This window comes from Pelmatolapia mariae, linkage group LG20 (assembly GCF_036321145.2).
Source record: "Pelmatolapia mariae isolate MD_Pm_ZW linkage group LG20, Pm_UMD_F_2, whole genome shotgun sequence".
Taxonomy (NCBI): Eukaryota; Metazoa; Chordata; class Actinopteri; order Cichliformes; family Cichlidae; genus Pelmatolapia; species Pelmatolapia mariae.
In genome coordinates this window covers 19,600,535-19,622,226 of record NC_086244.1, presented here as the reverse complement: position 1 = coordinate 19,622,226, position 21,692 = coordinate 19,600,535, and the positions used below count along the sequence as shown (strand labels likewise).

Genomic DNA, 21,692 nt, shown 5'->3' with positions numbered 1-21,692 from the left:
AAAAGCTAAATTAGCTTGTCTGTCTCCACAGCATATATGCATTTATAACTCAGTGGATGATGACAAAAAAGACAGACCTTTACTGCTTTAAACATCGTATTACTGTGACTTGTTAAGTAGGATATATCACCACCAGAAGAAGAAGAAGAAGAAGAAGCTGTTTTTGGCTCATAAGGGGTCGCCATAGCGGGTAGCTCCACCCTTGATCTGTGTCTCCTCTCCGAAACAAACTGTATACCACTGCACTATGAAGCAACTATAATATGCCATCGTCAAAATAAAAGAAACTTTAATGAAGTTACAGCAAATTTCTGCATGAATGTGAGTGTTAGGATGTGTGTTCTGCTCAGGGTTGCTTTTTTTGTACATTTCTCAGACATGTTCAGACCAGCTAAGACTCTTGGAGACATCTCATAAGTGTGTAGTCGCTGTATGGGGGGTACTTCTTGTTCAACCCATGAAATTTCTGGTCCTCAAACTTTTCAAAACACACGAAGACCATGTGGTTGTTCCCTATTGCTCTTGGATTTGGTTTGGTAGGTGTGTTTTTACAGCTGTAGAATCGAGGATCATCTCTTGATTCGCCGCGAGTATCTTTCCGCACAGCCTCGCAGTGTAAACCACAAAATGTGGCGGTTTGATCGACCTTGTTGTATAAGGCTTACGAAACAAACACTAACAGTTTAAACATGGTTCGTGTTCGCCCTGTTACATGAGCTGCGTGAGCTTCACTCTGCTGTTTTTGTGTCACGATGTCTGTGCTCCTCAAACTTCCTCAGCTGAAATCAATTAGCTGTAACTGTACAGTACGTACACATGTCCCCTGTCAACACACACACACACACACACACACACACACGCTTTGTTATGGTTTACGCCTTCCCTTCTCCCCTCTATTGAATGTTGTCAGAATTGCTGCTCTTTGTTTTTCTTTGGGAAATAACATCACAAAACAATGGGCCTGCTCGCCTGTGTGTGGGTGTCCGTTTCTGCGTCCATACTGACATGTGCTTGTCCATCTTCGTGCTCTGCATTAAATTAGAAACATGCAGCACTCACGCTTGAATCTGCACACTTTGTTTCTGCACCCTCGATCTTCTTTTTGTCACACAATCTTCTCACGCTCGCACCTTTCGCACAGCAGAGTTGTTTGCTTTACGGCCACTAACAATGGCCAACATTGTCGTGGAGATGTTGTTGACACAAGTGCCGTGAGAGGTCAAAGACTGGTTCCTAAAAATACCTGGCCTTTGGCGTTTCTGCTAACTGTTGCGTCACATGGAACAGTCTTATCAGAGCCTGCGTCAGAGCAACGGGCAGGTCACTCTATCCCCCTTTTTCTGTGGATACACATGGGCCTGCTCTTTCACATGCCCTGAAACACACTGGCCTCACTAGGGTAGAGGCTTCTAACGCTGTATAGTCACAGATCGCCCCAACCATTCCTTTATCTTTTAAAGTTGTGTGTAGATGAATGGGTATTTGAGTTTTGGCCACAGAAGAGATGGCGGGTTAAGAAAGAGCACAGAGGGCAAATCAGGCCTCCTTGTAGACTACGAGGACCCTGAGTCAATTTGTTACACTGGCCTCCTTGTCTAGCTCTTATTTAATAAGTATTTTGTATTCGTTAGATAAGATTAGAGTATGCAAACCCCCTGGGGTTTCACGTCAAACTTTCCAAAAGGCTGTTTACTCAATTTTCAAATTTCCATGAGGTTTCACAGAGAATAGATGCATTTCCATCAGAGGAAACCTCACACAGACCGTATCAGCTGTTTACAGTTTCAGCATCTCCCGGTGCTGGAGTAACCCTGTGTGCGCATCATGCATCAGGACAAGGGGCGGGGGGCGGGGGGCGCTTGGATCTCAGTGGGAGAAGCGTCAGCCTGCGATGACCACCTGTGCAAAGCCGCAGCTATAGAATATGGGAAAGAGGAACGGAGCAGAATCTGATATTCTCCACACGTAATCCTTCCACAGCCTCCTTGATAAATAATTTGTGTGTTTAACTCGGCAGCAGCATTTTAACGAGGCTACCTGTCACATGTACACTAGGCTCACAACCAGGATGGGACACGCACAGAAAACACAGTGAAGAGAATTTGGAGGGAAATTTATTTTTGACTTTGGAAAATGATCAAATACAGTTATATAGTGCTTAGTATGGCACACTTCCACAGGTCCATTTTTTGTTGGACAAAGAGTTTTTGTAGTTTTGCTACTGTAGACCAAATCAAATAATCGATATGTGACAGAAATGCAGACGTTCACCTTTAATCTCAGGGGTTTTGTGAACATTTTGCATGGATTGTTTAGGAATTACAACCATGTTTTATACACAGTCACCTATTTTCAGTGGCTCAGAAGTAGTTGGACATTTGGTTGATAAGGAGTGTTGAATTTGCATTTTATAGCTTTTCACTGTCATTTTAAATATGATGCCTAAAGAGATGCCAGTGCAAGTCAGGGAAGCCATTATTAGGCTTATATAGCAAAACAAACTGATAAGGGAGATAGGAATTTCAGGAGTGGCCAAATCAACAATCATTCCTAAAAAGAGGAAACACACTGGTACAGCCATATAATAGCTCGTCTTGTTATGTTGGTGCTGAAGGCAATTGCAGGTGCCTGGGTTTGAGTGTTCCCTTGACCATTTTTTACTGCACGTCATTCCCCACACTTTCACCCTGCTTTTCACCGTCCTGTTCCTATAATAAAAGCTTGATCCCTCCAAAAAAGTTCCAAAAGACCTAACAAGATGACAGAATTCTTTCCTCGGTTAAGAAAAGCAGCTTCACAACATCTAACCAAGTCAAAAACACTCTCAGAGAGGTAAGCTTGTCATTGTCAAGGTCTACACTCAAGAGACAGCTTTACAACTGTAAATACAGAGGGCTTACAAGAAGGTGCAAACCACTGGCTACACCCAACAATATGAAGGTCAGAGTAGGCTTTACCAGAAAACAAAGTGTGCACAGTTTTGGACAGGTGAAAGTAAGGTTAACTTGTTAACTTAGAAGAGAAACAGGTCATGACCCAAAACATACCTCATTACCTGTCAAACATGGTAGAAGCAGTTTTATAGCATGGACCGCTGATAGAAGTAGCAAGTGTCTGGGGCTATACTCTCTGCTCCGATTGAGACAAGTGAGCTTCTGCTTCACAATGGAAATAGATAATGATTCAAAATAAACTGCAAGAGCAATCAAAGAGTTTCTCAAGGCAAAGAAATGGGATATTCTTCAATGACCAAGTCAGCACCTGAGCTCAGCCCAATAGAGCACGCTTTTCAGTTATCGAATACAAAACTGAATGTAGCGAAACCCGCAAACATGCAGAAACTGAAGGCAGCTGCAAAAAAGGTATAGCAGAACACTCAATGGATACATCATTTGATAGTATCCTTGGATTCTAGGCTTTAGGCAGTCATTGACTACAGAGGATTTTCATCCAGTAATTAAAAACAATCCTTATATTTGAAATTATGCTAGACTGCCCAGTTAATTCTGAGGCTCTGAAAATGATAGCCTGTGTATAAAAATGCAAAAAGGTTGGAATTAAAGCTAAAAGCCTGCCGTTAAATTATTTAAAAATGCTATCTTGTGCTGGACAGACACAAAGATTGTGTGTTCAGACCTAACTGTACCTAGTAGTAAATTGTGTTTCGGCATGTCATTATAAAATTCTAGTTGTTTTTTTCTTTCTTTGGTATGTCTGTGGGGCTAACATTTAAACAATAATTTAAGAATAATTTACCAGTACTCCACGCTACTAATCCAATACAAATGATTGCATTTTTAAGATAAATCCACTGTAGTCAAAGCTCAAAAGATGTTAGCACATTTCATAGCTGCCTGCATTAACTTAACTACGCACATACACACATGCACATACATGCTAAGACATGTAACACCACCCAGTATGCCAATCTGTGGACCAGTAAGAGTGCAGGGGAAGGAGTTAGCATCACTTCTGAGACTGATGGGGAATAAACAGCATCGCTAAGTGTCTCCCTCAGTGCTCGTGTTGAGTTGGTCCAGTGTTGCCATGGAAACAACTACGACTCAAGCAGCCAAGACCCAGTTTGGTAACCGTTGCCTCAAGTGAAGATGGAAGAAAAAAAAACACATTTCAGAAATCAGGTCAAAATTGATTTCTGCCATTTACCTCTCCTTCTGAGAATCACAAAGCTCGGGGTCGGGGGGGGGGGGGGGGGGGGGCAGCCATTGGAGGGGGGTCTGTGCTTTCTAGACACGATGCTGTTCAGCTGCTCGGATAGATTTGTGCTTTGTTTTCCTCCCCCCTGCTGTCGAATTGAGACAGTCTGTAATTAAACATGGCGATGACAGGGAAGAGGTCATATGAGTGGAGGTGGTGGGGAGTCGAGAGGGAGGGATACACAGGATGTTGTTTGCCAGTTGTCTGGTTCAGAGAAGCTTATCTCTGGTCAGCTTGCTATGACTGTGCATCTTTGTAACCCCACTGCTGTGGAAACAGCGAGTGTGTTTTAGGCATTAAAGACAAACAGCTTTTAAAGAAAGTTCACTTGCTTGAATCGTCGGCCTTGTACGGTTCTGTTATTTATACAGATCTTTTCTGGGTGCCGATAATTGGCTTTATTGCTAATTGCATCTCCTTTACGTTCCTCTAATACTGATGTACCTCCTCTACGAGGCTTCTTGTTTTATCACAGCAGTTATTCCTCAGTCTGCCGGGCCGTGCGTCGTTGCGGGGGGTCCCACGTATTCCAGACAACTTGATGATCGTGTGAAACGGGTCTTGATTTTCTTCTTATGCAGATTTTGTTGCCATTTAAATAAATTAAAAAGGTTTTTGCAGCTCTAGTGCCAGAACCCTCGTCTTTTTTTCTTTCTTTTTTTTCTTTTTTTTAAAGTCGCACTCTCTCAACAGAAGTCACACCCGCCTGGTTGCCAAAGGAAATGTGTGTGTTGCATAGTTTTTCAGTGTTAGGACCCCCAGCTTGTCTCTGTCCCTGCTTACAAAAACTGATGGGTAAGGACTTTTAAAATGCTCAGTAAGAATAAGTTGCTTCATATTAAATTCATATGAGTATTTGCGTTGAGTGTTTCTTCTTCAGTCATCTTTCTCACTCACTATGTGTTAATAGACCTCTCTGCATTGAATCATACCTGTTATTAATCCCTGGCTCTCCCACAGTATGCCTTTTGTCTCGTCTTCCTTCTCTCACCCCAACCGGTCGCAGCAGATGGCCGCCCCTCCCTGAGCCTGGTTCTGCCGGAGGTTTCTTCCTGTTATAAAAGGGAGTTTTTCCTTCCCACTGTCGCCAAAGTGCTTGCACATATGGGGTCATATGATTGTTGGGTTTTTCTCTGTATGTATTATTGTAGGGTCTACCTTACAATATAAAGCGCCTTGAGGCGACTGTTGTTGTGATTTGGCGTTAATGCATTAAAACCAACGGGCAGATTTATTAATAGACATCTGAGTGAATGAAAGAGTTGGTCTGGCAGTGCAGTCAAGCTTCAAAACAATATTTGTTACAAGTAAATATATTGTTGCTGGCTTTGCAAATAAGTTACACTTTTGAGAGCAGGAACAGTTGCGTAAAAGTATTCAGATAAAACATGAGTTTTCCTTTTTTTTTCATTTATAACTCTAAAACTTAGAAAACTTAGTACTTCCTTTTTGCTTCCATGGGAATTAAGTGGGTAAATAGCAGCCAGGTGCTGCTAATCTGGTGCACTTTATTAATTAATCATCAGCAAGTGTGAGCACCTATATAAAAGCTGTTTTATTGGTCTGGAGCATTCAGGTGTGTGTTATCACAATGTTGCCCAGCTTTGAACCCACAAGATTTCTATAGAAATGTCCTTTGGACAGACAAGCCCAAGGTGGAGATCTTTGACCAGAATAATAACACCGTAAATAATAATGCAAGGCAAAAACACAAAATACAGCGTGTCAGCACAAACACCTCACACAGCTAGCTGTCAGTCAGAGGGGAAGGGGTGATGATGTGGACTTGTTTTTCAGGCCACAGGACCTGGGCACCTTGCAGTCGTTGAGTCAACCATGAAATCCTCTGTGTGCCAAAGTTATGCATGAATGAATGCCCGCAAACCTCAGTGAGCTGAAGCTGTATTGTAAAGTAGTATAGTGTAAAATAGAGGAAAACAAAATTCCTCCACAGCAAGAGAGACTGATGACGCCATATAGACGACAATTATATGAAGTTACTGGTGCTAAAGATGGTTCTACAAGCTATGAAGTCGTGTGATGTAGAGTCGTTTTTCACAGGACTGCAGAGAGTCCAATATACTAAAAACCTACTTTATCCAGTAACTAATGCAAGCTGCAAGTAATAAATAATGAATAAATGTTTTATTGTTGCCTGGTGGAAAGGTATCTGCATAAATGATTTCTGAGTAAACGTGGCGCTATGATTCTAGACTGTGTTTGGTCTGAAGCACTGTTTCTTTGAGTCATACTTAAATTTCCACCCATGGAAGGACATTGTTTTATGCAATCCCACAAAGCAACTTACTATATTAAAAAAAGTAATCAGATCTGTTTTTGTTTGTTGTATAGAAACAGACAAACAAAAGAGAGTGGATGACTTTTTGAAAATCTTCTTTTGCAGCTGGTAAATGTTTTGTTGACGAGTATGCAAAGTGCTCACATTGTACTTTATTATCAGCAAACTGAACCGTATTTGCACGAGAAAGTGCTATTTCTGTTTAAATGACGCTGATTCTTGTCAGTTTTAGACAGACAGGATGACAGAATTTGGAAACTGTGTTTTAAACAGTTTGATTAAAGCTGTCGTGGAAAAAAGGATTTCCTGGGAAACTCTGCTCTGCTGTTCATCACAACTTTACTGCCTCTGACAAGTTACAGGCACGACGGGACTGCACAGGTGACCGCTCTCCAAACTGTTTAAAAAGATTTTAAATGTGTCTCAGCGGCTGACGCTCCGCTAGTAGACCACCCGGCCGAGCGAGGGAACAGAATGAGCAGGCGGGGCTTGAATATTTATCTGTTGATGTGTTTCTGGTCATTTCAGATAAGGGCAGTGTGAGCTGCGTGTAGACATGAGGCTCAGGCTGAGTACACAAACCCAGCAGCTGCCTGGCACCAAACACACACAGACTCTTTCACAAAGGCTGAAAGTGACAGCGAGCGCAAGTCAGAACAGGCGGGGAAAAAAAAAAATTAAATTAAAGAATATGGAAATAAATAACCTGCCCACTCGAGGAAAGATAAGAGTCAACCTACGGGAGAGACTCTTAGGTTTTGTTGGGACTGAAACGCTGTCATTGTGTTTGAGGTGCGAGAGTGTGGTTTACAGAGCTTGATCTAACACAGATGTTCTAAGGACTTCCAGATGCTTCTCAAAGGCTGATAGCCTCTGACTTGCACTCTTGCTGGGATCGTTTCCACAATAATATCCCATCATTCACCGCTCCCTCTGGGAGAAAGTCTTAATAAATAAATTCAGAATCTTGTTTGTCGCGCAGTTTTCGCTCTAGGTAAATAATTTTTTTCCGTGTCACCTTGAAATGCTCTCAGTGTATTTAGCGACAACGCCAAGCTCTTTGAGGTGAAGCGATGTCGAGAGGGTTCGTTGATTAATTGACATTTTGCGAAGCCACTCTCACGAACAGATGCTTAGGCTTAATGATTTCTGTACATGTTGGAAAAGCTTAAGCTGTGTGTTTGTTCACTCGAATGTCTGATTACAAGCTAGCTAAGTGATCCAGTTTTATTTCCACAATTAAGAGTTAGCAGACCATTAGATACTTAAATGAATTGCTTATTATTTCATTTTAGTTTATTGATTTAGTCAATAATGATAATCTACTGTGAAAAAACAGGAACCTTTTTAATGTAATGGTGTCAGTTAATGCTTCATCTGTTACTTTGGTGTAGTGTGGCGTGCCGTGGGTGATGTCTGTCAGTAAGAAGGTTAAAATGCTCTCAGAGTTTCAAACTTTTGGCTTAGATTAAATAAACAGTTAACACTATGTATGTATATGTTCCACTCTCAATGAAAAAATACAGGCTATCAACGGTTAATGCTGTTGGAGGTGATGATGTAATGCTGTGGGGAAAATCTTCTCGGCACAACGAAGTGACTGCTGAGCACATAACACAACGGAGATGAAATGAATAGCAATGAAGTGCTAAAATAAAAAATTATGACGGTTTAGAAACCAAATGCAAAAGATGATTCCGATAGAGAGGAACGGATTCTCATTTATTTCACTTTGCATTAAGAATCTTACTTTAATACAAGCTTGTTAATGCATAACCTAAGAAACAAAAGATCTGGTGCGTGGATCGAATGGATTCATCTTGAACATTTTTAATCTCTAAGTGACCTTTTAGCACCTTCTCAATGACTTGGTGAGTTAAAAAATATATAAATATATATATATATATTGATGAAGAGTTGCTCATAGGAGGGAAATCAGGGCCAGAGCATCCCGAGAATGCAATATGTTCCTCTGACTTTGGTATGTTGACAAAGAAACCAGCCAAGCCCCGCACACATTACCTCCCCCTCCTCGGCTGGTCCCCCACTCTGCACCCTCCCCGAATCTGAGAGGGGGTGGTTGGGGGGGGGGCACTGCAGGTCTTTGGAGTTAGGCTGAGGAATGTGGGTGATAGTTGCTAAGTGAAGGCTGCGCTGCCATCTCTGATAATTCACAGCCTCCGTGGGTGTAAGTTTCGGGCCAGCACTAAGCAGAACCTTTCACAAGACTGAGAGAGAAGCTCACGCTGAGGAAGAGCGAGAGAGAGAAGGAGAGGATGCTTGAACAACATTGAGATGTATGCAAAAATCATCACGTCTCCGTCTTCCACGAAGAACAAGGCCAACAATGAGCTCTTTTTACCTGAACGTTAAGTCACGAGACAGAACATAATACCTGTACGGACGTCACAGCAAAGCTTGTTTCCAATCTGACCATCTCGGTTAAAAAGATGAAACACGTCATATTTTCTTGCTTACAGCCAGTCTAAAGGGATTTAAAGTGTAATTTTCACATCCTCAGAGAGAGAGAGAGAGAGAGCCTTTGGTGCTCGGTTTCATTTCACTGCCTTTTGTCAACTGACTTGTCACTTAAAGAGGTCTGGATAAATAAAGTGGTGTAGTAGTAATATCGTGTGTCAGTGGGAAATTTAGTTAAGGTCATCCGTGATCTGATAGTTTTGTACACTCATGCACACAAACGCCTTGTTGTGCACCGGGTTGGGTGTGGGCTGAGTATTGTTAAGAAGGATGGGGAGCAGGATGGGGGATTAAAGGAGGGGGTGGCAGGTCACCTACTGCTGCGCCATGTGAACATACCGAGAAGAAAAGAAAGAGACGCTTGGACTTTGCACTGAAACCTTAGTTGCTTTGAGGCGGGGGTGTGGTTTGTAATGAAACTGGCTTGTGAGTGCCAGATATCAGTCTCACTGAACTGTCTGTGCGGGAGTGAAGTGTTAAGTAATTTAATTCCTTTATCTGCTCAGCACTTTTTCTTTGTTCTTGGCCTTTAAATTTGCAGTAGAAATACTGGATTTTTCTGAGTCAACACTCGCAGTAAAAACAGTTTCTGCCAAACCTGTTATCACCCTCATCTTTTCTTATATGTCTTATATTTCCATTTTTAAAAAATCAAAGTCCACCCTGTTTGCAGGCAGGTGCATGTTAAGATGGTGGGAATGGCGTGGAACTGCTCTCTCCCCCCTCAAAATCTCATAGCCCTCTGGTGTCATTCAGCTAGTAGTAACTTATTTGTATATATATTTGTACTTATACTGCTTACTAGTATTTCTATGTCATCTATGTCATCTGACTTTCTGCTTCAACTCCACTAAGTCTGAACCTCCATGTGATTCATATCTTGTCTTGATGCACGCTCAGTCATCCAGGTAAGTAAATCCCCAAAAGCTCTGATGAACAGAATCAACTTTTTGGGGTTCTTTTTTGTCAGTTTTAAAAAACAAAATTCTACTATTAAACACTGTATTATTATGGATAAAGCTCCCTAGCTTTATAATTCAGTTAATTTCCATTCACTGTTTTTAATATAGTGCTGATTTATAACAGAAGTTACCTCAAAGCGCTTTCTCGTTCTCAAGAATAAATGAACCCTTGTGGTAGCACTTGGTAACAGTGGGAAGGAAGAACACCCTTCTAACAGCACTGTAAAATGTAATATTGTGTTTAATTAAAAATATTAAATAGGCTGAACTCAATTTTTATCAATTTGTTATTAGAACTCAATTTAAATAAGTTACCAGTACTTTTTATGCAAAAATGCTGATAAACTCGATTAATTTGAGTTGTCCTAATTTAGAAAAACTAAGTAAGCTGGAAGTTTTGCTTCTCAGGGCGGAAGGATGAAAGATGTGTTTTGAAAATGCCACGTGACTGCCGTTCTCCTCCCTCCCGGATCAGTCCGCATGTTCATGGCGCCAGCATTTGTTATGGAATATATTGAGCAAACCTGGAGATATTATTGTTGTCATTGCTGTGGATCTTTACTGACTTGGTGAGTAAATGTTTACTCTTATTCAAACTGATTTTGTGGCTTCTCTTAGTTTAGCACCAGGTTTATAATCTTGCTAGCTAGTTAGTGTTAGCCTAGCGTTGCTGCTGCCGCTGGGCTCATGTTACTTAAAAATTAACACCACAGCCTTAAAAACCTTACATAAAACTACGTCGGTGAATTTTTTTGTTGATTGTTTGAAATAAATAAGTGAGATAAGAGCCCAGACAAAATTCTTTGGGAGGTGCAGCCGTTAGGGGTGGGGTGGGTGTGGGTGTGGGGGGTGGATAACGGAGCTCTCCGAAAACGTGGAAGCACTTTTGCAAATATGTGATATTTTGATAAATTAAGTAGATATTTGAGCATTATACAGCTACATTCTCGCCTGAAAATATCTTAAAAGGTTATTTTGTGACCCAGAAAGGGTCTGGTGAAAAAGAGGATCGCATTTGTCGGCCACGGTTGTCGGAGCCTGTGCGTACTTGTAAGCGCGGCAATGGCGGAGGAGCACTGCTGAAAAACGTATTACTTTTTCTGGGTCACAAAATAAACTTTTAAGATATTTTCAGGCAAGAATGTAGCTGTGTGAATTTCAAATATCTGCTCGATTTATCAAGACATCACATATTTGCAAAAATGCTCCGACGTTTTCGGAGACGTCTATTTTTTCATGCTTTGTGGCAGCTTTAGAACATCTGTGGCATCTATTAATGTCAAATCTAGCCTTTATTTAACAACATAAGCGAACTCTATGTTACAGTGATTGCACAGCCATTAAGGATCAAATCAGTTTCTGAAATATGTTCTGTTTTTTCTCCCTCTGCTTGCTTCTTACTGTCTTTGAGGCTCGGGACCAGCACTCCTGTTGTTGGACAGAAAGACATCAACTCAGTGGTAAGTATTTTGGTTTTCCAATATATTAGCAACTGTCAGTGACATTTATATTAATCAGGCTGAACTTTAATCATACTTTAGATCAGCCTGTCTTACTTATTGTTTTGTTTGTGCTTTGGTTTGGGGAAGTTGTTTCTTTACTGATCTTTTCCTGTCTTCTGTTATTAGACTTGAGATATGACTGCACTGTGCTGTTGCTGTGACTCCAGTTAATTCTGCAAGACATGCTGTGTAAGTAAACAAACAACAACAGTTTGGTCTGCACTTCTTGAAAGATCACATCCCCCAAACTTAGTTTAGAGGGTCTACACTGTATATAGTGAAGTCTGCAAGTTTTCTAACAGCAAAATTTGTTTTGTGCCCAAAATCATTTTGCACATCATTAGAATGAAAGTTATTGCCCATGTTTGCATAGACCTTTTTAAAATGATGCTTTCATGACAATATTGTGTGTTGTGTGGTGGTCACGGCTATCCAGACTGACAATTTGGGACATTGAATGTCACCTCTCCGGCGGGGAGGGAGCCTGAGATTGTCTAAATTGGAGTCTGTTTTATACCAAATGCAGAAAAAATGTTTTAAGAAAGCAATTAAGTTCATGTTCCAAAAAATATGATTGTTTGCTTGCAGGACACCAGGAGAGATGAGTCCCCCGTCACAGATGGTGTGGTCAGTGAAGATGGTCGCCTGCAGGTTCAAGCTCATTGCATCTCCAACCCACATCCACTGCCACTGTACTTAAGGGAAGTTAAAGACTTTCTTCTGCACTTACATTTGGATCACCTCGATCCATGATAGTCATTCAGGCAGTAATACCTGGACTGGAAACAAGCCATCCTTAAAATATTACAACATTCCAGCTCCTGTGTTGGAATGAAAAACGAATGTGTTGTTTAAATTAGAGACTGCACTTGTGACAGAACAATAAATATTTTATGTTGATTATATAAATAGTGTAAGTACAAAACAAACTTGTGGTAGGCCTAAACTTATTTTCAGAATAATTACATCTAAGACTTTGTTTCGTTGTAAGATTATAACAGTGATGGCAATATCATTTTTATTCAGCAGAACAGTGTCCAGTATGTTGGCTGTTGTACTTTGTTGTGTTTGAAAATAAAAGTTGTGCTCATTTTAACATCATTACAAAAGTGTTGTTAATTATTTTTAATGATATTCATGGTACCACAAATTGTTTTTTCATTTAGTTGAACTTGAAATGTTTGTCAGTAGGTAAACAATTAGTATTGTCAGAAAGTCAGAAATATCAAGTTATTCTTAATACTGCAGACTTGCAATGTATAAGTTGTCCTAACAGTCATCCTAAGTAAGCTTTACTTAGTTTTTTTGAGGCAACGAGTTTCCATAATTTTTTTGAGTTCTGGGAACTAACACGGCTGTGTACATTTTGAGTAGGGTGTACTCAAAATGAGTAAGTTGCCCTAACTTGGTCATCTTACGTAAACTTGATCCAATTTTTTTGAGTTCTGGGAACAAATGAGCTTGTACAGAGTACTCAAAATAAATACGTTGTCCTAACTTAGTCATTTTTAGCTAAGCTTTACTCAATTTTTTTGAGGCAACGAGTTTCCATAATTTTTTTGAGTTCTGGGAACTAATTAGATTTTACAGTGAGGAAGGGGGAGGGGAGTACAGATAGACAAGGACAAAAAACAAACTATGGGAGAGGGAATACAAAACTTCATGCACGGAAACGCATAAAAGATGGAAGTGGAGAAGAAATTTTAAGTGCCCGAGCCAAAAGCAGCATAAGTAAGGAATAATTCATGTTCCCCTGATCCAGCTCTGACTATAAGCTTTATCAAAAAGGAAAGATTTAAGGTCTGTTTTAAAACTAGGGAGGGTGTCTGTCCTCTGGATCCAAACTGGGAACTGGTTTCACTGGAGAGGAGCCTTATAGCTGAAGGCTCTGCCTCCCATTCTGCTTCTAGGAACCACAACTGACCCCGCAATCTCTGAGAGTGACTGGGAGTGAAGTGCTCTGTAGGGATAATATGTCCCAGTGGAGTATCCCTCCCCCCTCGCCTTATTCTGGGTGTCCCCTGTGTCACCCCATTTAAGAAAAAAAAAAAAAAAATCCTGGAATCTCCTGGTAACATTTTAAGGGGCCCTTGAATGACAAGGAGGGGAGGCTCTGCTGCACATTTCATTCATCCACAGTTCATTTCACTTTTCTAAATATTTTTTAATCAAACTAAAACTTCTTAACACAGACGAATGCGGCTGAATTGTTACAGTCGCCTCGGCAAAGGTTAAAATACTATAAACCAGCATAAAAATGACGGCTGCCGACACAAACCACCGTCGCTTAAACCGACACATAACAAACACTCACTAAATGTGTTTGATTTGTGCGTCTTTCCTGTGTGGTTCCTTTTTATTTGGCATCGAAAGTTCAAGGACCCTTGCTCTGTTTTCTTTTTCTGTTCTTCGCCGCCTCTTGAGGAATTTTATCAGGCTTTTAAAGGGTAAATACTCCCCCATATTCATGAGCTATTCTTTAACTTTCTAATTTGTGGATTTAAAGTGTTTTTCATTAATAACAACTTCCTGCTACAGTGAAATAAACCAAAGTTGAAGCTAAAAAAAAACATTTTAATGCCTCGTAGAGATGTGTGTGCAGCTGAGCAGCTACAAGAGATCCCTTTCCCTGGATTTGTAACCGTGTGATCAATTGCTAATGTAAAAATATGCCGTTCTGATGCACTAAATTTGATTTAGTCTCATTGGACACTTTCAAACATGTCATTTGTCCGTATTGTCACGCATTTCTCTCTCCTCTTTAAAGAACACTCTTTTTCAGTCTGAAAAGGGGCCCGATGGCCTTAAAAGTCAATGTTTATAGGCTCGCTGTCAGGACCGCAGACTTCCTGTTAAAGTAAATGGCCGCCGTGCTGAACCCATCATAAAAGGATGAGAGAAATTATAAATACATTTTCTGGATATTCCATTAGCCCACTACCCCCCCCCCCCCCCCCCCCCCCCCCCTCTTATTCTCGCCTGCTCGCAGCTTCGGAGCTTCGCTTTGATTGGACGAGAAGAAAAGGTGTAGCGTTGCTGTTGTGACAAATGCTTACACATACAGCACAAGTGAAGACACAAATGTAGCACTTAATTTGTTTAGTGTGTGTGTTTAATTTTAGCCTTGCTGGCTGCGTGGCTCTGGGGACGGAAATGCGAGCAGCTTTTGATTGGATTTCCATGACATTTTGTACAAACATTCATGATCCCCAGAGGACGACTCCTACTGACTTGCTGAGAGGCTGCAGTTGAAATGCTTAGTGCAACTAATTTTAATCATAATTATGAGCCATCATCTTAGCAGAGACAGCAGTTCTTACTTTTCTTTAGTAATTAAGGAGGTTTGTAACCATATTCACTTTTGCTTTTTGTCTTTCATTTTCAATATAAGTGAATTTAAGCTTATTTTTTAAAAGATTTAAAAGATGAAAGTCTTTCTTTATCAGCTATATGTCCAACTTGTAACTGAAGCCATTTGATGTTTACATGAGAGAATTATTCAAACTTAAGAGCATTAGTTTTTACAGATGTTCTGACATCAGTAGATCTTTAATATTGTTCTGCACTGTTTTCTGCATTTTTCCAAAATTTTATAGCCGTATTTGATATTTATTTAATTAAGTACCGCTGGATCATAGCAAAAAATCTACTTTTATAATAAATAAATATAAACTTAATCAAAAATATTTTTTTTAATCTAAATTTCTCAGCTCATGATGACAAAGTTCAGCAGTTTTAGATTATTACTGATAAATAATTACGCAGTCTTTTTTTATTTACATATTAACTCTGGAGGTGTTTCGTGAGAGCAACACCCTGCTTGTTTTGTACTAAGGTGGTTATTGATTCAGCAATGCATCCATACAGCCATGCTGATCATTTATTGATTATACCCTCGTTTCTTTCTAAGCTGATGGGGGCTTTCTGTGACTAAGTGCATTTTAATCTATGCTGCAGAATAGCCAGTGTTACTGCTGTTTTGGCTTTCCTGTGTAGATCTGAGCAGCTCTTACATAATGCCATTTTGATATCCAGGGATTAGGCTGAGGTCCTCTCCACAGACTGGCCGGCTGCTTCCATCATGTCACCCACGGGAAAATGACAACTGCTTTTATGGCAAAAACAAGACTATATGACGTTCCAGTGACGCGATACATTTCGGTCTTCACAAACCGAATATAACGTTTTTAGCGGGCTGTAAGCAGAGCTGGTAATTCAGTCCAGTTGTGAATCTCACCTGCTGATGCTTAGTGGCGAGATTATAATGGCGCCGGATTAAACTGGGAAAAGTGACGCCCTTAGATAAATGAGGGTGTTGTTGAACTTAGAGGACACGAGCAGGTGTGGTGGCCTTTTACAGGTAGCAGGTAAACGCTGCCAAGCAGAGCTGCTAAAGAGGTGGAGTGCTGTTGCGTAAACACAGGACTTTACTGTGTACTCTGTAAACCCACTAGCCTGTGCCCTCTTGAGAAAAGCAAGCAATTAGTTTGAAGGCTGCAAGCTCAGACGCTTGGAGTGCGATGCGGACGTTAAATGAATCTCAACAGATAAATACTGCAGCTCATTAAATATTGGAAAGAAGACCCGCTCGCATGTAGAGAAGTCTCAGCTGCACCCACGTTCAGACCGACAGGCCGCTCACACCTGCAGACATGCATCGTGCTGCAGGTTTCACTTTTGTCTCATGCCTGTTTTTGCTTGAACAGTGAGAGTAATGTAAACAGAGCCGAGCGCTCTGAGCCATCTGCCTAATGTCACTGTGGCCCATATCTGTCCTCTCCCTCCCTCCCTCTCTTACTCGGACTCTTCTTATTCCTGTCATCCACACATTGTCTTTTTCCTTCCTCATGCCGCTTCTGTTTTTACCACTAATTTCCTTCCTCCCCTCAACATCTGTCATTCTTCAGTTTTATCTGCGTTATCCATTATGTGCTTTCTTTCTTTCTCTTTTTTTTTGTTTTGTTTTGCCCCGCCCCATGTTTACTTTCTTTTTAAACTTCTGTCCCCATTACCCATCTGCTTCTATTCTCATGTCTGTGATGCTCTGTAAACTATGTCACCTTGGCTTACTTTAATCCTCTGCTGCTATTCTTAGAATTACTTTCCAGCTGCAATATATATATATATATACATATATATATATATATATATATATATATATATATATATATATATATATATATATATATATATATATATATATATATATATATATATATATATATATATATATATATATATATGCAAACTCTCTACTTAAGCATGATTCTTTTGATCAGTGTTGGGACAGTAGGAAGGCTGTTCTTTTTTTTTAGCAAGTACTCTCAATTTGTGCACTTAAATAAAAATTAAATTAAAAAAATAAGAAATCAAATTTTTTAAAAATCATAAAGCCGCAATAAAAGAAATGCACAAACACACAACGTGCAGAATGTTTAAAGAAACCAGTGACGCTTCAGAAATTAGGATAGAAATCAAAACCACTCATGAGGAGGAACAGTCGATCCTGTCTGAGGATGGGATTAAAAAATATTTTATAATTTTGGAAAACGAGATTGAAGATTCCCAGCATTAACTTTAAAGTACCGTTTCCACATGTGAGCGACTCTAGTCTATTAAGCTGCAAAGGTTGAGTTATCTGGCTGTACCTTTAAAGGTTCTATTTTTTTGGGGGGGGGGCTTTTAGACGTTATTGTGTTAGGACAGTGGAGAGGAGACAGAACAGGGAAGGCACAGAGTGAACGGCCTCGGGGCAGATTCAAACCCAAGCCTTACGTCATATGGGTCACCTGCTCAACTCAGTGAGCTAAATGGACACCCTAAAGGCACTACTTAACATTAAAGGATAACAAGTTCTTGCAGAAATGTGTTTTCAGACTCTTTTAACCTTTACTTAACCAGCAAGTGAAAGTCTTGAGATTAAGAATCTCTTTTGGGTTACCAAGTCTGAGATTAACCAAACAAATTCTAAATCACCTCGTGCTGTGAAGCAGCATTTCCAAAACCGAGCCACGTGTCATGACAGGACTAAGGTGCTCGTTGTACAGCATTAACCTAGTCTTAGCCTTGTTGTAAGTCAGGTAATGTAAAATCTCTCAATTTACTTTCAATAATATGTGCTCACTGATGAATACAGACATTCAAAGAATCTGGAAACAATCCACTGAGATGCATGCCACACCTGAGTATAAACTATAAAGCATATAAAATATTTTAGCTGACTGTACTGATGTCAGTATCAACAACTATACTAAGCACAATAGTATTTATAAATTTTAGTCTAAGAGAGCATGGTGGTAGGTCTCTGAATCCCCAAGTCAGCATTCCAAACCTCAGTAATGGCTGCTTCTGGCTTCTAACCCTTATCTTAACTTTATAACACAAAATGTCTTGTTGTGGTTTTACAGTTTCCATCATTTACATCATTTACATCTTCTGCTTATCAAATTCAGGGCTCTGTTCAGGGTCAATCCCGAACAGGTTGCGAGCCTCTCGCAGGGAAAATGACTAACACCGAGACATGAAACACTCTACTCAATGACAGAGGGGTAGCAACACAAAAGGCAGGAGTAACTAAAAACACAAAGAAACAACAAAACCAACAATTAAAACGGAGACCATGACAACACGGGACTCAGGAGCGCCTAAATTCTTGAACTGTTTTCCAAAAATACCTAACAGTGCACAAAGGTTTGCTGACTTCTATTATGTTTTGTTTTTAAACAAGCTTTTAATAAGGAATCTTTTATGTGTTTGCATAGATAAAATAAAGAACAGGGTCAAAGTAAGTGTAAAATAGCTATTACATAGTTGAAGAAAAGTGCTGTCTTTGCTCTTTCATTGTCTTGTTTTGTCTGTTTTCAGCATTACCTGAAGCACAAAGTACCTCTGTGTATTTCCATTTCCACCCAGAAGATGTCAGTGTGTGATACACTTGGTGACAGAAAGACACTAAGCAGAAGGACTGGAAAGCAGGTTTCCGTGTTAAAAACCGCTGGGTGACATAGACAAAATATTTTGGATTGAAGTTTCCACTTTACAGGCCTGAAATCTGTTTCTTTGCTCCTGTTGATATTTGATGCAGGATGTATCATCTCTGGGTTTCCTTCTGGTGCACAGACAACCTTTGTTACTGTCCAAGTGTATCCTCTACCGTGAGAGGCGTCACGTTTAAGCTGTAAACAAGAGCACATCTCTGAAGGAAGTGGTCTTATGTGGGGTCAGCAGCAATCCCCATGATGCGTTTGGGGACATTTGTGTTATTTTTTTGGGATACTGGGGGTTATCCCATGGCAGCAGTGCTTCAAACCACAAACACTTCATAATAAGATAGCAGCACACAGCCAAGCTGCAAATATTAAGTGGTCAGTGGGCTGTGAGGGGTAGAGGGGACAACAAATCCCACAATCAGAACCATTTCCTGTCAGGAAGTGTGTGTGTGTGTGTGTGTGTGTGTGGACGGGTATTAACATCTTCATGGGGACCAAAAATTGGTAGTTTACTATACTTGTGGGGACAAACAGCCCTTGTGGGGACCAAAATCCCGGTCCCCACGAGTTTGAAGGCATTTTTGAGCCTCAAAATGTGGTTTTAGTGTCAGGGTTACAATTAGGTTATGGTTAGGTTTAGGGTAAGGGTCAGGGTTAGGCATTCATTTTTGATGGTTAGGGTTAGGGTAAGGGGCTAGGGAAAGCATTGTGTCAATGAAATGTCCCCACAAGGATATAAATACACACATGTGTGTGTGTGTGTGTGTGTGTGTGTGTGTGTGTGTGTGTGTGTGTGTGTGTGTGTGTGTGTGTGTGTGTGTGTGTGTGTTACTAGTTTTGGAGAAATGGACAATTATGTTTCTGTTTTTAATTTTAGGGATTGATTTAAAAATAAATATATATGAAATGAATATAAATATTCAGAAGAAGCAGTCTTCTAATCTGTGTAAGTCCTAGTTCATATTTGGTCTGAATTTGCACCATGTAATGTTTATTCTGTTTTTTAATAAATGTTACATGGTGGCAGAGGATGACTTTTCCAGGCATCTGTACAGAGATTGGATTTTGACTATCCAAAGGCTTATTCAAATAGTCTGATCATGATTATGAGAAACATCATTTAAATGTGGACATACAGGAACAACATAATGATGCCTTTATTCCAGTAATACTAGTCTGTTTACCTGCAGAGTGGTTGCTGCGTAGCAGTTTGATCACAATCATTTCGCAACCAAATAAACTGTCGATCAAATGTTATGTTAAAAAAACAGACGTGTGCTTCCATTGGCCAGGTTGAAGAGTACCACTTAGATTTCATTTAGACCTCTAATCAGCAGGCATTTGCTCAGAGGATTTATGTTACAGATTACAGATTTCCTGGACTATATTCCATCTGTGATCTGCGCTATGAGTATTTGTGATCTATTTATGCTACAGTCGCACTAATGAAAACGGTGCTTGGAGACCACAACACAACCACAATTATTTCAACCATTAATATGTGACCTTGTCACCTTTAAAGAGTCTTTAAAGAGCATGTCTACAACAACTTGCAGTCAGCTGCCGTCTTCAGAGGGACTTTGATGTGTGAAGACTAAGATACGATGGAGTCAATCTGCTATTATTTTGTGATTGAACGAGGTTCAGTTGGTAGTAACATGCAATCTGTTTGTGATAATATTGCAAATAACTGACAGATTGGTGAAAATAGCAAATCGGTTAACGTCTACATACACAGAAATTTGATTTAAGTACTCGCATTCAGAGTCGAATCAGAACCTTAAACATCTGAAACAGAAGCTCTGAACTTCCTCCACAAACAGCGATGTAATTGCTGCAGACTGACGGTTCAACTGCAAAATGATGCGCTCTGAAACCTCGCTCTCACATAGGACCAGAATACACCAGGTACGGGGTGCAGAGACGGACTCAGATTGTTTATGTGTGATTGTGTTAGCAATCTATTGTCATCAACTAAACACTGATAATTTCAACCCTTAGCCAATCTTGTTATTTTAGTTATATTCATATGTTGGGAATAAAAAAAGTCAACCAGTCTGTCTAAAATTAGTTCAGTCAAACCAAGGGGTCAACCAAGGGGACAGGTTGTGTCCCACCAGGAAACCTGTGTAACTGATTTGAGCTAAAAAGTGGTCGCCCAGAGGCAACCGGTTTATTGTTACTTGCAAAAAAACATTGAGGGTTTTACCATCCATCACAAGAAGGTTGGTGTTTTTATTGAGGCTTTAGGGGCACAAGAACTTCTAAGAATCTTAGAATAATAGCTGTATGGACGTGTAGCCCTGACAATCAATCACATGCAGATCACATGCCACACCGCAGCAGATTAAAAACAACCACCATCCACTAAAAAGAAGTAAGATCACTGTATTGCGCTGGCTCAATACTAAGGAAGTATAATTGTCTTGATGCATTCTCAATCATCCAGGAAAGTAAATCTCCAAAAGTTGATTCTGTTCATCTGGACGTAGCGTTTTGTGGGAGAAACGTTTCGTCACTCATCCAAGTGACTTCTTCAGTCTCAGCTGACTGCAGGTTTCCCCAAATCTTATAAACAGTACATTTGCATAATGACTGAAACCAGCCCACTGAAGGAACAATGGGCTGGGAGGTCAGTTCCGTGATCTTAATTATGCAAATTCTCATGACCATTGATCAACAACCACTGACCAAAACCCACTGATCAAAGACCACTGATCAATGGCCATGAGTACCATTCACAGAGAGTTGGGGAATGGCTGCAATCACAGCATTGTAAGATGGCGAAAGGTGTACCCTTAGGCCCCCTCCTCGATTCAGAGATGGTCTTTCCCTTTTCACGTAAATGGCTTCCTTGACTCCGCGCTCAAACCAGCGTTCTTCCCTGTCCAAGATGTGTACATCCTCATCATTGAAAGAGTGTCCACTGGCCTGTAGATGTAAATAGACTGCAGAGTCCTGGCCTGACGAGGTAGCTCTTCTGTGTTGTGCCATCCGCTTCGCCAGAGGTTGTTTGGTTTCCCCGATGTATAAATCCTGGCAATCCTCCTGGCACTTAACAGCGTACACTATGTTGCTCTGTTTGTGTCGGGGGACCCGATCCTTGGGGTGGACCAATTTTTGGCGCAGCGTGTTTTGGGGTTTAAAAGCCACAGAGACCCGGTGTTTAGAAAAAATGCGTCTCAACTGCTCCGATACTCCTGACACATATGGGATCACTACAGGTTTTCGCTTGGGCAGCGGT

The 21,692-nt window shown here is 40.5% G+C and overlaps 1 protein-coding gene and 1 long non-coding RNA gene across 2 annotated transcripts in view; both read left to right on the top strand.

The window, feature by feature from the left end:
• The window catches only part of LOC134619133 (adenylate cyclase type 6-like), a 52,416-nt gene that overhangs the window by 13,522 nt on the left and 17,202 nt on the right, over positions 1 to 21,692 (top strand). The window lies entirely within an intron of this gene.
• LOC134619134 (uncharacterized) lies at positions 11,157 to 12,553 on the top strand. The gene is made up of 3 exons (XR_010091965.1): positions 11,157 to 11,417; positions 11,586 to 11,648; positions 12,048 to 12,553. It is a non-coding gene; the product is annotated as an uncharacterized LOC134619134 (long non-coding RNA).